The sequence below is a fragment of the Gossypium arboreum genome, chromosome 4, assembly GCF_025698485.1.
Source record: "Gossypium arboreum isolate Shixiya-1 chromosome 4, ASM2569848v2, whole genome shotgun sequence".
Classification (NCBI taxonomy): Eukaryota; Viridiplantae; Streptophyta; class Magnoliopsida; order Malvales; family Malvaceae; genus Gossypium; species Gossypium arboreum.
Window position 1 is genome coordinate 51,644,969 of NC_069073.1, and position 10,629 is coordinate 51,655,597.

A 10,629-nucleotide genomic window follows, 5' to 3' on the forward strand; every position below is an offset into this window, starting at 1 on the left:
TACCTATTGAGTCTCTCGAGTTCGTAATTCGGTGTCAAATCCCTTGGGTCGTTACGTGCTTGTCGACAAAGTGTGGAAGAAATGTCCCCTAGTAATCCGAGGGTCCTGCTTTCCGGCGGACCTGATGCTTTTTCCGTTTGATGAATTTGATGTTATTCTTGGTTTGGATTGGTTGACCGTGCATGATGCGGTTGTGAATTGCAAAAGTAAGACTATTGATTTGAGGTGCGCGAATAACGAGATAATCCGAGTTGAGTCTACGGGCTTAAAGGGGTTGCCAGCTGTAATATCAACAATGTTGGCCCAGAAACATGTAAGAAAGGGGTGCGAAGCATACCTTGCGTATGTACTTGATGATAAGGAATTGGAAAAGAAACCCAAATCGGTGCCGGTGGTTTGTGAATACCCGGATGTTTTTCCTAAAGAATTACCGGGTTTACCACCTGTTCGGGAAGTAGAGTTTGGTATTGAGCTTGTACCTGGGACTACGCCAATTTCGATAGCTTCGTATCGTATGGCACCAACCGAGTTGAAGGAGTTGAAAGCTCAGTTGCAAGAGTTGACGGATAGAGGTTTCGCTCGACCAAGTTTTTCACCTTGGGGTGCACTAGTGTTGTTTGTGAAAAAAAAGGACGGAACCATGAGGTTGTGCATTGACTATCGTCAGCTTAATAAAGTGACAATAAAGAACAAATATCCGTTATCACAGATCGATGATTTGTTCGATCAACTGAAGGAGCCTCGGTGTTCTCAAAAATAGATTTGAGATCGGGCTATTATCGCCATGAATTCGGGATTTGGACATACCCAAAACCGCCTTGAATCGAGATATGGTCACTACGAGTTCTTAGTGATGCCGCTTGGGCTCACTAATGCCCTCGGTATTTATGGATTTGATGAATCGGATCTTCGAACCGTATTTGGATCGGTTCATAGTTGTGTTCATTGACGACATCTTGGTCTATTCAAGAGATGAGACCGAACATGTGGAGCACACGAGATTAGTGTTGCAAATTTTACGGATAAGCGGTTATATGCTAAGTTTAGCAAGTGTGAGTTACGGTTAAGAGAGGTTAGCTTCTTGGGTCATGTGGTATCTGCATCGGGTATTCGAGTCGACCCGAGCAAAATTTCAGCCATACTTAACTGGAAGCCTCCAAGAAATATTACTGAGGTTCGGAGCTTTTTGGGACTTGCCGGTTACTACCAACGGTTTGTAAAAGGATTCTCGATGATAGCCACACCCATGACGAAACTGCTTCAGAAAGATGTCAAGTTTGAATGGACGGAAAAGTGTCAGAAAAGTTTCGACCAATTGAAAACTCATTTGACGGAAGCTCCAGTACTAGTACAACCCGAATCTGGCAAAGAGTTTGTCATCTATAGTGATGCCTCCCTACTTGGGTTAGGTTGCGTATTGATGCAAGAAGGTCGAGTTGTGGCCTATGCGTCGAGACAATTAAAGCCACATGAGAAAAATTATCCGACCCATGATCTCGAATTAGCTGCCATCGTATTCGCCTTGAAAATATGGCGACATTACTTATTTGGTGAGAAGTGCCATGTATTTTCGGATCACAAAAGTCTCAAATATTTGATGACTCAAAGAGACTTAAATCTGAGACAGACGTTGGCTTGAGTTGTTGAAAGATTATGAGCTGGTCATTGATTATCACCCGGGAAAGGCTAATGTGGTTGCGAACGCCTTAAGCCGGAAATCACTGTTTGCTTTACGAGCAATGAATGTACACTTGTCTATCCTACCCGACAATGTGTTAATAGCCAAATTAAAGGCCAAACCATTATTGACTCATCAAATTCGCGAAGCTCAGAAAGTTGACGATGAGTTGGTTGCAAAACGGGCTGAGTGTGTTCCGAACAAGGAATCGGAGTTTCAAATTGATGATCACGATTGTTTGAGGTTCAGAAATCGTTTGTGTGTTCCAAGAAATTCAGAACTCATTTTGATGATTCTGAACGAAGCTCATTGTAGCCGAATGTCAATTCACCCGGGAGTACGAAGATGTACAACGATTTGAAATGTCGGTTTTGGTGGCATGGTATGAAACGAGACATCTCCGACTTTGTTTGAGATGTTTAATATGTCAACAAGTGAAAGCGGAACATCAAGTGCCTTCGTGGTTACTTCAACCGATCATGATACCGAGTGGAAATGGGATCGAGTCACAATGGACTTTGTGTCCGGCCGCCATTGTCGACTAGTAAGAAGGATGCGATTTGGGTTGTTGTTGATAGACCGACTAAGTCGGCTCACTTTATCCCCGTATGCACGGATTTTCATTGGATAAACTAGCTGAATTGTACGCTTTCTCATTGTGAGATTACACGGGTACCAATTTCGCTTGTGTTGATAGAGATCCGAGGTTCACCTCGCGATTTTGGAAGAAATTGCAAGAAGCTTTGGGTACCAAGTTGCATTTCAGCACCGCCGTTCACCCCCAAACCGATGGTCAATCCGAGCGAATAATTCGATACTTGAGGATATGTTGAGATGTTGCATCCTCGAGTTCAATGGTTCATGGGAACGATATTTACCTTTGATTGAATTCGCACAACAATAGTTTTCAATCAAGTATTAAGATGGCGCCTTACGAGGCCTTGTACGGGCGTAAATGTCGTACACCATTGTTTTGGACCGAGCTCGGTGAGAGCAAAATTTTCGAGTGGATTTGATTAAAGATGCTGAATGTAGCAAGAGTAATCCGTGAAAATCAAGATAGCCTCCGATCGTCGAAAGTCGACGCGGATCTGAAACGAAAAGACATTGAGTATCAAGTGGGAGATAAAGTGTTTCTTAAAGTTTCGCCTTGGAAAAAGATACTCAGATTTGGGCGCAAGGGCAAATTGAGTCCGAGGTTCATTGGGCCATATGAGATATCCGAACGAGTCGGTCCAGTTGCGTATCGTCTGATTTTGCCCCCTGAACTTGAAAAGATTCACGACGTCTTTCATGTTTCGATGCATCGACGCTATAGGTCAGATCCGTCGCACGTAATTAGTCCATCAAAGGTTGAAATTCAAGCCGATATGAGTTATGAAGAAGAACCGATTCGTATCCTAGCTCGTGAAGTGAAGGAGTTGCGAAACAAAAGGGTTCCGCTGGTGAAGGTGTTATGGCTCAAACACGGGATAGAAGAAGCTACTTGGGAACCCGAGAACTCTATGAAAGAGCGATACCCAAATCTATTTACCGGTAAGATTTTCGGGGACGAAAATTTCTTAAGTGGGGGAGAGTTGTGACAGCCTTAAAATGACCCTAGTCGGAATGTGGTTTCGGGACCACAAAACCGAGGCATAAAAATAATTTAATATTTATTTTATTGCCTATAATATGTGTTAACTCATGTGTGACATTTTTGATGTTTTGATTTAGAGTTATAAATGTGAATTTCACTAGAAAGGACCTAGTAGAAAACTTTGGAAGTATGATGGGGGAATGTGTAATGACTAATTAAAGCATGCATGCAAAACAATGGCCTTGCATGTCAAATATCCTCTTTTATAAAAGGTGGCGGCCATGACAATGAGGGATGGGCAAAACATGTCATAGACATGTTTTGTTGGTGCATTAGGGAGAAAAGAAATAAACAAATAAGCATGGGTAATAAAGAATGAAAAAAAATGTGTGAGTGAACCCCCTATTGCCGTGTATTGAAGAAAAGAAAATAAAAAAAAATTGATCATCCTTTCATTCTCTCTTGACCAAAAATCCTAAGGAAGAAAAGGGAATTTTTGCTTCATGTTTGGTTTGGAAGAGGTTTAGGAAGGGGTTTGGCTATACTTGCATCAAGATTAAGGTATGTTTGAGGTTGTGCCATGAGATTCATGCATGTTTTTAGTTACTAGCTTGATGTTCTTATTAGCCCATGGTTCAAATCTTTGTTATATCATGGGGATGGTATTTGGCCAAGGTGGATTTTCTGTTAATGCCATTACATGTTAAATATGAAGCTTGTTAATGGTATATGTGATGGGGGATTGATGGCTCTTGGACTTTCTTTTTAGTATTTTTGAGTAAGATATTAAGTTCTTTGCTTAATCATGACCAAAATTATGGTGTTGTGATGTATTCGGTCATGGTATATCCATAAGTATGATTCATGCATGTTGCATGGTAGGTAAGATTTGAGCTTTGGATATGTGTTTATATTTGGATATAAACAACTTGAGATTCGGCCCTTGCACCTACATGAATATGTGTTTGCACATGATGAATTGGTATGACATATATACTATTTCAAGGTGTATATTTGCTTGTGATGATCTTTCGGTTATGTAGTAAATGAGAGATGTGTATTGAGCTACAATATGTAATGCGTTATTTAGTAAAATGTATGCTGTTTTTTTTTTTGTGGTATTAAGTGTAAAATTGGACTCAACATAGACATGCATATTCGGCCAAATGGAGTAGATTGGTGTGCATGTATTCGGTTAGAGGCAACCGTATTGAAGCCTTATCTTGGCTTAGATAATTGACTAAATGGGTAATAAGTGAGGATGGTTGCCGAATATACAAACATACATATGCATGTGTAATTGAATTATGAATGTTTAGCAAGATGGTTAAACTAGTTGATTTATTGATTAAGCTGAAGGAGTTAAAGAAGGAGAATCAAGCAAGGGAAAGACAAAGGTCATCGAGTAGCCGACTTGGACTGTTTTACCCAACACAAGGTAAGTCACTAAGCATATATTTTGTATTGATTTGAATAGACATAATGTCTATGTAATTATGCCGAAAGGAATGATGAATTTATATACATGTGTGTATGTGGTGATGGAAGTATTGAATGGAAGGAAAAGAGGTGAGATGTATTGAGTTGTTGATTTCTGCACTAAGTGTGCGGGTATAAACATTTGTGATCATGAGAATGGCACTAAGTGTGCGGGTTTAAAACTTGTACAGCACTAAGTGTGCGAGTTTGATCATGTAGCACTAAGTGTGCGAGTTGATTATATAGCACTAAGTGTGCGGACACACTATATGCTTTTGAATCACTATTGACACCGAGTGTGCGACACTATTGAGTTGATCACGACATGCCGGATCGGGTAAGTACCTTGAGTTCATGGCTAATAGGCGCTATGTTTATATTTGGGGTCGAGCTTGGTAAGTTTGAACCTATGTGACAATGTAAATTGAAGTCACGTACATAAGAATTATCGCGAATGAGTGAAAGGTCATGTAGATGTATGATTGAATCGAAGGTCTAAGGAACTATGGTATAGTTCGGTTTGAATGGAGTAATTAGCCTCGCTCCATTTTGTTTCCTCTTGCGATAATGTTATTAATGGTTGTTAGTGCATTGCTTATGACTTCATGAGTTATATACTCATTCGGTGTTTGCTTGTCACCTATTTTAGGTTTCTTGGACTCGACTTTTTGCGTATTCGGGACCGTCATCAAGTCATCACACCGCTAACAACTTTTGGTATTTTCTTCAGTAGTTGGTCTTGGAGTACATTTCGCATGTATAGGCTATTATGTTTTGTTTGAACTTGGTATGTAAAATTTTGAATAGCCATGCGAAAATGGCTTATAAATGTTTTGAGCATAATGTTATAATTATTTGGTATGTATATGCTCATTAAGAAGCACGGAAATGTTTGGCAATGACCAGCCATTAGAATGGGTCATCATGATTATATTTTGGACTATATATGTAAAAGGGGTGGTTGAATCATAGAAACTATGTGTTAGAGAAAGTCTACCCTAGAAATAGATGCTGGCAGCAACAGTGATGTGGATGTGAAAAATCACTAAAAATAGTAGGAATGGAGTTAAATAGTGAATAAATTATGTAAATGAACTTTGATGAATTCATTTTCATATGGAAGAAACGAAACGGTCATATGACTTGTATGTTAAAAGATATTTGGGTTTTCGTGAAACAGGGCCAGAACAGTTTCTGGATTCCCTGTTGCGACTTTCAAAATTCATTATAAATTAACCAGAGATAATTAGGAGTCATACCATATATGTATAAATTCCTCTTTGAGTCTAGTTTCTAAAGAAACAAACGACATCAGTAGTGAGGCCCTGCACAGGGATTTATTCGAGTTGTAATGCACGAAGGTCAGTGTAGTCGACCTCTGTAACATGGGAGACTTTAACTAATAAACTGTACTAATTGGCTCGACCAAAAATTCTAGAAAAAAATATGTAGATGGACATATGAATGTAGTTTCAGGGAAAAATTACGAAACTGATTTTTGAGTTGTAAAACTAAAGTTATGATTTTTGGAGCGACTAGTACACAGATTGGCAGCTTGTCTGGGAAATTCTCAATAAGTGGTTTGAAGTCTGTTAACACCTCGTGTTCGACTCCGGCGACGGTCTCGGGTTCGGGGTGTTACAAATCAACTCCGATTAATTACGAAAAATTTACTCTTAGATAGGGTCTTTTCCTCCTCTGAATAAGAGCATTAACTGGAATCAATATCCTGGACTACTAAAACAAGAATTAAGAACACATAATTAAGAACAAGTCAAATATTTATCATACAATTCAGATAATAATAACAAGATCTATCTTAGGTTTCATTCCCCTTAGGTATTTAGGGGGTTTAGTTCATAATTATAAAAGAAAACATCTCAGAAGAATAATAAATACAAAACATAAAGAAAACCCAAAACCCCTGAATGGAAATTGAAGGGAGATCTTCAATCGTGATGATGAATCCGGCTTCTAAGATGGACCAATCGGCTTCCCTTGAGTAATTCCTTGCTTCCTACTCCACGTCCTCCCTTCTAAGTGTCTCCTCCAGTGTCTAAATAGGCTTTAGAATGCCTAAGAGCCCTCCAAAGTGGCCTTTTTCGAATAGGGTTATACTTAGGCTTGGTAGGGACACGCCTTTGTGACACGCCTGTGTGCAATTACTCCAACCCGTGGTCAAGGCTGTTGAATAGGCATGGGCGTGTATTCTACCTGTGTAAGTTGTGCTTCGATCCTTCCAAATGGACACGACCGTGTGACACGCCCGTGTGAGGAAGTCCAGGCCGTGTTGATTTCCCAGGTAGGTCCATTTTCGCCGTTTTCGGCCCGTTTCTCGCTCTTCTTACTCTCCTATGCTCACCAAGTATAAAACATGAAATTAAAGGCTTAAGAGCATCGAATTCACCAAATCTAAGGAGAAACCATCCATAAATGTGCTAAGCATGGGATAAAAATATGTATTAATTACGATTTATGAAATACCCCCACACTTAAGCGTTTGCTTGTCCTCAAGCAAAATCCTCAACTCACAATCAAAATAAATTCTTCTCAATTTATAATCCCTATCAATAATATCTCAACATAATCCATAAGTAATCATACATTGAAAATTCAACTAAAAATACATCAAAGTTTCAAACATTCCAACTTGAGCATTTTATCATGAAAACATAGGTGTCCCGCACTATCTAAGTAATCACCTTTAATCAAAATATCACAGAGTTTAACATCCTCACTAAAGATTCACTCAAATCACTCGAGGTGTTTAAGGACATCAAATAAAGCACTCATTAGTCAATATGAAAAGTTATTACCATAGGCTTGCATGAAAATCAAATCTCCACCTCTATATATTGAGATCATACATCAATCAAAAAGGTCTTTAGAGGGTTGTAACGTGGCTTTGTTAGGGGGTGTGGTCACAAGCTGAAAGAAAAGGTTAGAATCAAGATTGAATTGAAGAAATCACCTAACTAGAAAAATAACAAATTATCAATTAAATACAAGTGTGCTTCTTCTCAGAATATGGAATTAACACTCAAGCTCAAAAATGACGAATTACTACTAATATGTATGTAAGTATTTTTTTTAGGAACAAATCAAATAACATAGAACTTAATTGTTGCAACGAAGAATAAAACATATCAAATCAATTAGTTCAAATTAAATCTCGAAAAAAAATAGGGATCAAATTAGGGGATTTCAACAATAATGGGTTATGGGTTAATATTGAGGGTAAATCAATTGATGGTTTGTTAGGCTCAAAGGGGTTCACTAGGGTTAATTATGAAGGTAGGCTTTTGTGGAGTGAGTAGGTTAAACCTAATTGTCTTTATCATCTTGACATATCAAAACAAATGGTGTGGTCTTGATAGGCATAATCAAGCAAGTTCTAGAATAACAAATCAATACTGACGCATTCATAATAAAAGTGAGCATGAAAGAAATAAAATATGCTCTAAAGGCTCAAGATCTCACAAACGTTATGGCTTTTTGATGTTTAAACTTGTGAATTTCAACTCGAGATAATACCTAAACTTAGGGAAGCAACCTAAAAGTTTTTTTTAATTCTTCAAAAATCAATTTATCATGCTTGATTCCCTAATGTCTTAAAGTTTAAACAACCAATGCATAAATGCCTATGTTTTAATTCAAGACATATCAATAAAAATCATAAAGTAATTAAAATTCATTCTAATAGTGATATGAGTGATTCAGGTGAGAATAAGACAAAATTCAGGGATTTCTAATGATCATATAAAAGACCCCCCACACTTAAGATGTACATTGCCCTCAATGTACAAAGATGGATACATTGAAAAATATAGATATATAATCATAAGATAGGAAGAGAGGTGAAACTTCCTAAATGATGAATGAACTCCTTGAATTGAAGTTATGGAGAATAATCGGCCAAGGCAATGATGAGAGTCGAGGAGGATACTCCTGTGGTAGTAGAGGTTCATTAGTCCATAAGTCCTGCGCCAAAAGAAAATTATATCTGGTAGTAGCTATGGTCATGGTCGAGCAGGACATGGCAGTCGTGGAGAACCTTTGCCATTGGAGTTTTTAGTTCCTATTTGATGATGAGCTTTGGAGCTCCTTATAACTGTGATAGAATCAGAAACTTTTTAGGAATTATAAAGAAGCATAATTACACGTAAAGAAATAGCCGAATAAAAATTATAAAATCTCAAGATAAAATATTATTAAAAAGGAAATAAAAAGTAATTTCAAAATATAAAGATAAAAATAAAATAAAAAAGAGGTGTTTATAAAGAAATTGGGGCACATGGTCGTGGGGCATGCTCGTGTGCCCTCATTTCAGCCCGTGCGTTTCGTGGTTTTCGAAATTGAGCACATTAGTGTACACGGCCATGTTGCACGGCCGTGCCAATCTTCGTTCGCTTCTCCCACGCCCATGTATGCAAGCGCACACCCTTGTTATTTTGACAGGCTCGACCACGATCGGTGGGAACAATCGTGTCGCACGCCCGTGTTAATCTAGAAGGGTTGCCCACAGCCATGTCGCACAGCCGTGGCAACTTATCGGATCCTGTGTAGGGAAACATTTTTGCTCTATTTTCACACAGCCGTATCGCACGACCGTGTTGTCTCTCGTGGTATGTGCACGGCCTATGGCACGCCCGTGTGCCTGGCCGTGTGGTTTTGGAAATCCTGTGTTCAGTGACTCAGTCAGTGAATTAAATACTAAAGACTAAAATATAAAGAATTTAACACCGTTAGTGCTCGGGTTGCCTCCCAAGAGGCGCTTGTTTATATTCTAAGCTCGACTTACCTTTCTGGTGCATGGTCATGGTGGTGCGAGGAGTTTACACTCCTCATCCCTGCTATCAATTATATCAACATAAGGTTTAAGACGAGTATTGTTTACCTTAAAAGTGCTGAATTTGGGATGAATTACCTCGACTGTACGATATGGGAAAATACTAAGTACCGTAAGAGGGATTGCTCCGTTAGGTTCACAAGTGGAAATACGTGGGTCTTCTGCATCTAGTAGTACCTTGTCTCCAACCTTAAGTTGATTTGGTGTGACATTGAGCTCGTCATGCCGTGGTTTTAGTTTATCATGTGTCCTTGGTTTATGTGTTCGCCATTCATCTAGTTCCTCGATTTGTAGTCTTTGTTCTTCATACATAGGTCTTTTGTTATTGCTTGAACATGGCTCATATAGGTTCTTCGACCTTATTTCCTACAAAGTAGGTTGCACCACATGGTCAATTTTAGTAGAATGATTTATACAACCACCTTCAAGTTTAGATGTGTAACTCGCATTACGAGCTTGAACAGTGATTGTTTCGTCTCCCACACGAAGTGTGAGTTCACCTATGCCAACATCAATTATTGTTTCAGCGGTTTCTAAAAAGGGCCTCCCTAAAATTAAAGGAATGTTACTATCCTTCTCTATGTCTAGAACAATGAAATCAACTAGGAATATAAATTTGTCAATTTTAACGAGTACATCTTCAATAATCCCCCTATGAAATCTGATTGTTTTTTCGGCTAATTGAATACTCATCCTAGTTTGTTTGGGTTTCCCAAGACCTAGTTGCTTAAACATTTTGTAAGGCATAACATTGATACTAGCCCCTAAATCAGCCAAAGCATTATTAACCTCTAGGCTACCAATTAAACAGGGAATCGTAAAACTCCCTGGATCTTTTAATTTTTTGGCCAGCTTATTTTGCAGTATGGTTGAGCAAACCATATTTAGCTCCATATGCGATGCCTCATCCAACTTTCACTTATTTGTTAAAAGCTCCTTTAGGAATTTGACTGCATTTGGCATCTGCGAAAGAGCTTTAATAAATGATAAGTTAATATGTAACTTCTTTAATAATTTAAGGAATTTACCAAATTGTTCGTCTGT